The sequence below is a fragment of the Vicia villosa genome, linkage group LG1, assembly GCF_029867415.1.
Source record: "Vicia villosa cultivar HV-30 ecotype Madison, WI linkage group LG1, Vvil1.0, whole genome shotgun sequence".
Classification (NCBI taxonomy): domain Eukaryota; kingdom Viridiplantae; phylum Streptophyta; class Magnoliopsida; order Fabales; family Fabaceae; genus Vicia; species Vicia villosa.
Window position 1 is genome coordinate 99,042,022 of NC_081180.1, and position 8,451 is coordinate 99,050,472.

General features: G+C 35.0%; 1 long non-coding RNA gene across 3 annotated transcripts; it reads left to right on the forward strand.

Moving 5' to 3' along the window:
* Positions 1 to 5,501: 5,501 nt before the first annotated feature.
* LOC131643683 (uncharacterized) lies at positions 5,502 to 7,964 on the forward strand. 3 transcript variants are annotated; one of them, XR_009296262.1, is made up of 5 exons: positions 5,502 to 5,999; positions 6,090 to 6,220; positions 6,307 to 6,757; positions 6,987 to 7,066; positions 7,244 to 7,964. It is a non-coding gene; the product is annotated as an uncharacterized LOC131643683 (long non-coding RNA). The 3 variants fall into 3 exon arrangements; XR_009296260.1 differs by having other exon boundaries at positions 6,090 to 6,757; positions 7,244 to 7,962; XR_009296261.1 differs by lacking the exon at positions 6,307 to 6,757 and having other exon boundaries at positions 5,506 to 5,999; positions 7,244 to 7,945.
* Positions 7,965 to 8,451: the final 487 nt, after the last annotated feature.

The following is an 8,451-nucleotide window of genomic DNA, read 5'->3' on the forward strand; positions in this document are numbered from 1 at the left end:
TTGAGACATGAAACATCATTATGGTTTAAGTATGGTGTGTCTTTGTTGTATTTTGAGACAAATTTATATGCCTTTATGTTCTATATTATTAATTAAACACATGAAATACAAGGATGAATTACAAACAAACCATTAACCAACAGAGATGTAAGACAACGAAATCATTAAGAAAGAGGGATGGAAAACAAAAAACTCCAAACTTATAGGGACGAATATAAAAAATTTCATAAGTACTGACTCATTCAATAATTAATCCTTACAGGGACAAAATTCAAACAACTATCCTTCATCTTGGGACTAAAACAAAGAAGAAGAAAATATTTCAAACTCCAAGAACTTGAATCTCACTATCATTTCTGGTAAGCAAAGAACAAACACCATGAAAGAGTCAACAAAAGCTTAAACAGTTTGGCCTTCTTCCTTTCATTTTCTAACTTTAATTTTATCTTCTCTTTTTTCCTAGCTTCAACATATTTAACAATGCCACCTAATTCCTGAACTCCTCTGAGAAATTGCATCCAATTAAAATTTTCGGTTCAGTTCATATGTTGTGTTCAAGTTCATCATCCCAAATGAACTACCTTTGAACATTTCCAGAATCTTCTTTTAGGGTTTTCAGTTGAATTTGAGATGAACATCCTCATTTCTTTATTGTAACCACAAACTGGGATTTGAGACTTAGACTAATAAACTACAGATGATTGCCATGCTTGAATCTGCAGAGACGAAGAAGAGAGGAAGAAGATACGACCTTGATTCAAAATGTTATCCTTTTTGGATTTGGTTTTCCTTTTTATGGCCCCTCCACCAGGTTTCCCACGTGTGCATCGTTATCCAAGTCATCTTTTTTTAACAAAATTCTAACCCCAGGGACTATCGCCAACAAGAAAGTGATATATAGGGACTCCAAAAATAAAAGATACAGGGACCAAATTAAAAAAATCGCAAAATTACAGGGACCATAAGACTATTTAAGCCATTAAATTATAATAAAACATCAAATCAAGAAACGAGATGTTAAAAAACCAATTATGGTTTTCCCTCCAAGATCAAGGTATTAGTTTGGGGGGTTTGCACAAGACTTTGCAATTCGGATTCAACCGAGTGAAATATTTGAAGAAGGTGGTTTTGTCGAAGGAGTAGCGGTAACCGGGGGATCATTTAGGAGTCTTGGGTCACGATAATTCTCAATTGGATTTAGCCGAGTGAAAGCTTCGAAGAGAGTGGTTCTGTCAAAGAAATAGGGGTCACCGAAGGATCAATTGGTATTATCGGGTTACTTGATCGACCTCATGATCAAAGGAAGAGAAAGAGTTAGGATAAACAACAAAGATATGGTTTGTAGGGTTGGATTGGTACACTTCTCCTGTAAAATATTTTTGCAAAGTAAGATTGATTATCTCAATTTCTTTGGAATTAGGGGTTGTAAGTATATTGAGGGCGCTTGTAAGTATATTGATTATACTTATGTTTCTTTCTTTTCTGGTTTTTGATTTGTAATGAAAGCGGTAAATGCGGAAAAGTAAAGAACACAATGATGTATACTGGTTCCCCTCACAGTCCGAGAGTACTCCAGTCCCCTTTCAACATGAAAGAGATTTTACTATAGTTTGTGACTTACACAAGACAAACCAAAAACCAAGAACAATCCTCTTGGATTTTCACTAAGTACACTAAGAGAACAATCCTCCCATAATGACTCACTTGTTTCCAACAATCCTGGACAACAAGATTTCAACAAGTATTTTGATTTTTGTGTAAGAGTTTGTAATGATAAAATAATGTATCAATCACTTGATTGATCTTCTCTACCAATCATACAATTTATAAGAATAACTAGTGCTCAAATGTTGATGAATATGCTATGAATTTTCTGGACATAGTTTATGAGACAATGCAGAAAATTATTTTGAAAGTTTGGTAAACACAACACTTGAATTAAAGATTTAATGATATAAGATGATGTTAAATTGCAATAGGAAGAGGTGAATTCAAATCTGAAAATATAAGATATATATATATATATATATATATATATATATATATATATATATATATATATATATATATATATATATAGTGTCTTAACACCCCTAGGAATGAGTATAATATAGTCAAGAGGTGCAAAGTTTGATGGACATAAAATGGTTCACGTTCAGATTTGAAACATACTATTTTTTTTACTCTGGTACGCTGAAAATTGATTTACCATTATAGGAAATCGGTTTCCCTGAAGCGTTGTGTCTAGAAATTCAAAAACTGACACTGGAAATCGATTTACCACCACAGGAAATCGATTTCCACAAACAAAAAGACATTTTCCCAAAACAGACTTGGCTGGGCACGCAGGGGAAATCGATTTCCACTTATAGGAAAGCGATTTCTAGACTGAAAATGCAGCAATACAAATTTTTCAAAAAGCCAAATAACTAAGTGAATGCATATGATTTGAGGATGATCTTGAGCACTAAATTTATTCTTATAAAGAACGTGTTTGTTCCTATTTAAAAAATTGAGCTCCATAAAGTCTTCAAGTGGTCTTGTATCTTGACAATTTTCTTTGAGACTTTAATGCTTGAGTAGTACAAACTTGATACATCCTTTCTTGATATTTATGAGTGCACACATGTTGTCTTCATCAAAACACATAACATTTGGAGAAGCTTGCTATCACATTCTCCCCCTTTTTGATGATGACAACCAATGAGCTTTAAAAGTGATTTTTGCTTGACATGTCCTTATGCTCCCCCTATGTTGATGACTCCTCCTTTAACAAAGCTTTTATCATAACTTAGATGAGTCTTGAGACAAGTTTTTCTATCCATGAGGCTGCATAACTTGGACACTAAAAGCAACAAACACAAGTTTCTTCTCCCCCTTTGTTATTATCAAAAAGTATGGAGAAAAGAGGTAAACAAGGATAAAATATATAGTATGCAATATAGTAAGAGAGAAGAAATTATAACACATAAACATAATATAACAACTCATAACCATAAACATAACAAAATAATAATATTTTTTTCTAAAATACCACAAAATAAACTATAAGAAATATAAATAGAACATAAGACACAAAGGATAACTAGTCACTAGCATTCATCTCCTCATTTCCAACATCTTCTTCTTCTCCTTCATCTTCAAAATTCTCAAGTTGTTGTTGAAGTTGATCAAAGCGAAGATTGAACTCTTTCCGGATTTTTTGATGTTCATGAGTGTTACGGATTTCCATTTGGAGAAGTTTTTTGTAGAGGAGTTCCATGGTATAGCCACCATCGGGTATGTCGGGAGGTGCTTGTGCATTCTCATCATCATTGTGTTTGTAAAGACCATCATTATCTTTGAAAATTCTCATATTTCTCAAACAATTGTCACTTGAAATTAAGTTTGTCTTTCCCATTTTCTTTGTGGGTTCTTTTCCTAACGGAACTCTAAAAGCTTCCAAGATTTTCTTTGTAGGGTTGGATTGTTACATTTCTCCTATAAAAGATTTTTGCAAAGTAAGATTGATTATCTCCATTCCTTTGGAATTAGGGGCAGGCGTAGCCATAGTGAGGAGGATTGATGAACTTCCTAAAAAAGTCCTTGTGTCCTCTCTCTATCTCACTCTCTCTCATTTACTTTCAATTGCAAATTGTTAAAATTGGTGATTGTGCAATCGATACGATTAGATAAACTTGTAATCATTTTAAAAATGTTTTGTTGAATTAGATTATAATTCATAAGATTATAATTGAGTTTCAAATCAATAAAACCATAGTAAAATTCTAATCAACATTGATTGCACCTCTAGTGTTTGACAATTTGCCTCGTAATTTTTGTTACTTTATATTTCATTGGAAACGCATTACTACTGTAACCATATTCAAACATATTGTGTTAGTTGTTGAAATACATTGCCTCAATTGCTTTTCATTATCATTACAATTCTTATTGGTTTTAACGCATATCCGAGTTTTTTTATAACGGTTGGGATTAGACGAATTGATCCGGGTGTTTTCCACTATCCATAACAAATAATTTTTTTAAAATAGTATTTTCACCAAGTATTTTTAATTGGGGATCTATTCACCCCTCTAGATAAGTTTCCTTCATCTAACAGTGTTGTCGCACGCTCGCGAAAAATGAACAGAGTCGCCACCAATATATTTATCCCATAAGGGAAAGGAATATCAGAAAACCTAACAAAGGAATGAACAGGGTCTTGCGACCAGAGAATCAAGGTACGGGAGTCGGTTACGCAAGGGGAAGGTATTAGCACCCCTCGCGCCCATCGTACTCGATGGTATCCACCTATGTTTGTTTCTATCTAAAGGGTGTGTACTATGTCTATGTCTATATGCGAATGAATGCAAAAAAAAATACGGGGAAAAGAAGGGATATTTACAAGTGTGCTCGTTCAAGCCCCGCGACTTGATGCCTACGTATCCTTTTCAGGAATCAGAGCGCCGTAGTTCGGCTCAATATTTTCTGTTTGTTTTTGTGTTTTTTAGTTGGGCGGAGTTAACGCTCACGCTCTTGCATAAGGGATCGACCTAGGATGCAATGGAGCGGAGATAACGGTGCCCTTAGGTGCCAAGCAGGCGAAAGAAAAAGAAATGATTGGTTTGTGTCTTTTAGGGTAATTCCATGATGACGAGAACCTACTACAAGGTCTCGCATCACTTCCTCACTTTTGTTTTAAGTCTTAACATTTATTAGGTTTTTTGAAGTGTTTTTGGTTGGTGTTTTTTAAGGGGATTTTATTCAAGTATTTATTAATGTTTTATGGTTGAAAAGAAAAAGAAACTAACCTAAGTATGAAGGGAATTTTTACCTAATGTTATCATGGTTTCTACCTAAAGTTAGGAATAAAAGACACATGAAAAATAAAGCAAAAAGTGGAGCATATGAAAATAGCATAAGAGCATGAAATGGAACAAGTCAAAATATAGCACAAAAGTGAATTAAAAGTACTATTATTTTTTATTGATTTTTATGAAAGAAATGAGTTCAAAAGATTAATGTCAAAATTACCCAAGATCTACTTATTTTTATGAGCCTTTTTTAATGTCATTTTTTATGAGTCAAAAATTGTGTATCAAAGTCTAAAATGATGGTGGAAAAATTAGTATTTTTTATTTGATTAAAAGAAATGACAAAGCCTAGTTAAAAGCATAAAAATAAGGAAACAGGGGGTGCAGATTGAATTTGAGGGTGTGATTAGTAGCTGGGCGTAGGGCCCAGAGGGTGGCCCAAGGCAGATTGTTCTTGTCTATGATTTTGTTACCAGAATGTGTGCATCAATGGGCCAAGGGGGTGTTAACAGCGAAAAGCCCAACAGATTTTTGTTATAGAATTTTGTTTGTACAATGAAATGAAGAAGGTGCGTGGGCCAAAGGGGGTGATGATAGGACTTCGGTGGATATGGCCCAACGCTGGAATTGATCCAATCGTTATGTTCTCAGATTTTATTGTTGCTATTACTAATTATGATTCAGAATTTTATCTAATGATCCTAATTAACAAAATCAAACCTAATTAAACTTTAAACAATCCTAATTAATTCTAATTAAGCGCATTTATTCAGTTAGTTAATAAAAGGTGAAAGGGAAATTAGGGTTGAGAAATGTTGTGACTCTTCAGATTTCAGGACCTCACACTCTCTCCCTCTTTCGCTCCAACACGACGGCGCCGGAGCTACTCCGACCAAAACTTACAGCGCCGCCGTGAATCCTTCTGATCACCACTACAACCTCCTCTTCTAATTCCTAATTCTAATTTCTCCGTTCAAAATTCAATAAATCCCTAATCGAAGCGTTTAGAAGAACCCTAGGCATTAAGCGTCTCAAGCTCCTAATTTCGACATCACATAATTCGGCGCACGAAGAATAATGGAGATTCGAAGACACACCTGAAATGACGATCGGTTGCTGAGAGCGGAGAAAACCGGAGAAGAGATTTCGAGCGATATGGATGCCAAAACAGAGATAAACGCGAGCAAATGGAAGAAAATCCAGGTAAACCTTTATGTAAATCTCGTGCCTCGAATCGTTTCCGCTTCGTCTTCCTCTTTTCTCTTTTCTGAATTACTGCTCTTGTGAATGTAGAGTAACCGATTCTGCAAGTGTGCCTTGAAGACAATGAAGGTTGAAAGCTGAGGTGAAGAACATGTTTCTTGCGGATCGAAGCGTGAAGTACGTTGATGAAGTTTCAGAATGAACTTTGGAGGTGGTTGAAGGTGAGTTCTTTTCTTCTTTCAATCCTCTCTTTCTGTGAGTTTCTGTTACGCCAATGATTGAAGAAAGGAGCGAATTCTCTTTACAGGATTCAATTGAAGATTGATGTTGGTTGATGAGATTGTGAAGGGTGAGGGTTGATGAAGGTGAGAGTAATGGAGAGATTGGAGAAATCGATTCTGAACAAAGGTGAGTAATGGTGAAGATGATGAAATGTTCAGAAGTGGTGAAGAGAGATTCAGAGAGTGTGAATTGGTGAAAGGTGAAGGTTGTTCAGTTATATAGAGATGGAGGTTTGAGAATTCAGTTAGAGGAGAGCGTTTTCAGCCATTGGATTGAGATTTGGTTTGGGAGATTGAAGGGGTGAGATTGAGAGTTGGTTATGAGGGTTAGAAGTTGGCTACAATTCTGTTTTGGTGGTTGGGAAGTTGGTTAGGGGCAGTTAGCTTTCTGTTATATTTTGAGAATTGGTTAAAAGTTTGTTGAGAGTTAGTTACTAGGTGTGACAAGTTAGTTATGCTGGTTAATAGGGTTGTAAGGTTAGTTAAATTCAGTTATGCGGTTGTTAGTAATATGAAAGTTAGTAGGTTGAAATGCGTGTGGTTTGAATGGAAACTGAGCTGGAGATTTTGTTATACCCCTTTGAAAATTAGTTGATAAAGACTTCACTAATAATCTGGAAGTTCTGAGTTTCAACTTTCTCTTCTTTTTGTACACTGATTTTCTGTCCATTAATAATGTGAACTGAATGGTTACATAACTGTGCAGGGTGATGTTTTATTGGCTGTTAGAGACTGTTTTGCAGCTGCAGTAGGTTATGGATTTCTGTTTGGTAATATTTGGAATTGGTATGATGCTGTTTTGGTGTTTAGGTTTTGAACTGTTTATGAATTGGTTTTGAGTAATGTGAATGTGGATTTTGCAGGGATTAGTATATGTTTTGGGTCGGTTTTTTTCTATTGCCAATTTGAGCTTGTAACATGATTTTTGAATGAGTGCTTAGATGTGGATGCTGTATAATGCAGGTTTTGGATATGGTGAGATTGAATGTATGCAGCTGACTTCAATTATGAATTGTGGCACGTTATTTTGGAAGCTTTGCAAACCTTTGGGTATGTTTCAAGTCATGAAGGCATTATGGAGAAAATTTTGGCAAATGATGAAGAAACAGCGAACCTGGTTGAAGATGATAGGTCTAGGTCATTGTTGGGTTTGAGTCAAAGTTGGTCAACGGTTTGACTTGGTCAACAGATGACCAAAAGTCAAAGTTGTTTTTTTTGTAATTTTCTTGACTTCGTTTTGTAGATAGCGGTGGACTCTTGATCTTTATAATTAAATCTGATCTTGGTTTGAATAATGGAATGTTGACTTTTTCAAGTAATGGACTCATTTCCCTCATTTAGATTTAAATTTCTTATTATCTTGAATGAATATCATGAATGAAATTTTCAATATGACCTTTGATCCAAACTTGAATAACAAGGGCAATCTTACAATCTCAATGAAATATTGGCTTCAGTCCAAACCTTTTTCCAACCACACTTGCTAACCGCATCTTTGCACCTTGACCTACATTTTGCAGATTAATCTATAAATCTTCTTTTGCCTTGACAAAGTTCCTCATTGAAGATAATATTTGAAGCATAAAGGAAATCCTTGTCTTGAAGTACACATAACCATGAACCCAGACCCTACTTCCATAATTCAACGCTTTAAGGAGTGCTGACGAATCAGTGTTATTTGATATGTACACCTCACAATCACTATGAACCCTTAATGATTCAAGGTCCTTGATCCCAATGTCAATTTTATTGGTTAATGAATGCATGATGCGTTATATGACCTAATGAAAGATATGTACATGAGATTATGAAACGCACAAGCCTAAGCCAGTTAGAAAATAAAGGGGTAGGACAAATTTGGGGTATGACAAGTGTCTTCCTTTATTTTTCTCTTTTGATATCCCTCGTGGTACTATCATAACATTCTTCCCATTTTTTCTTGTTTTTCTTATTTAATGTCTCTTTATCGCCCACATGGCCGCATATTATTTCTCACTTGATCGATTCAAATTTGGTGTCAGTTTCTCCTTGCATAAATTAAAATCAATGATTGGTTGATCAATAGTTTCTTTCATGGAATTGTCTTGATTGCTAGTTTCTATTTATGTATTTTTTTTCATTAAGAAATAAAGTGAAATCCCATATTCTCCTCGCGAGCATTAATCACCTTT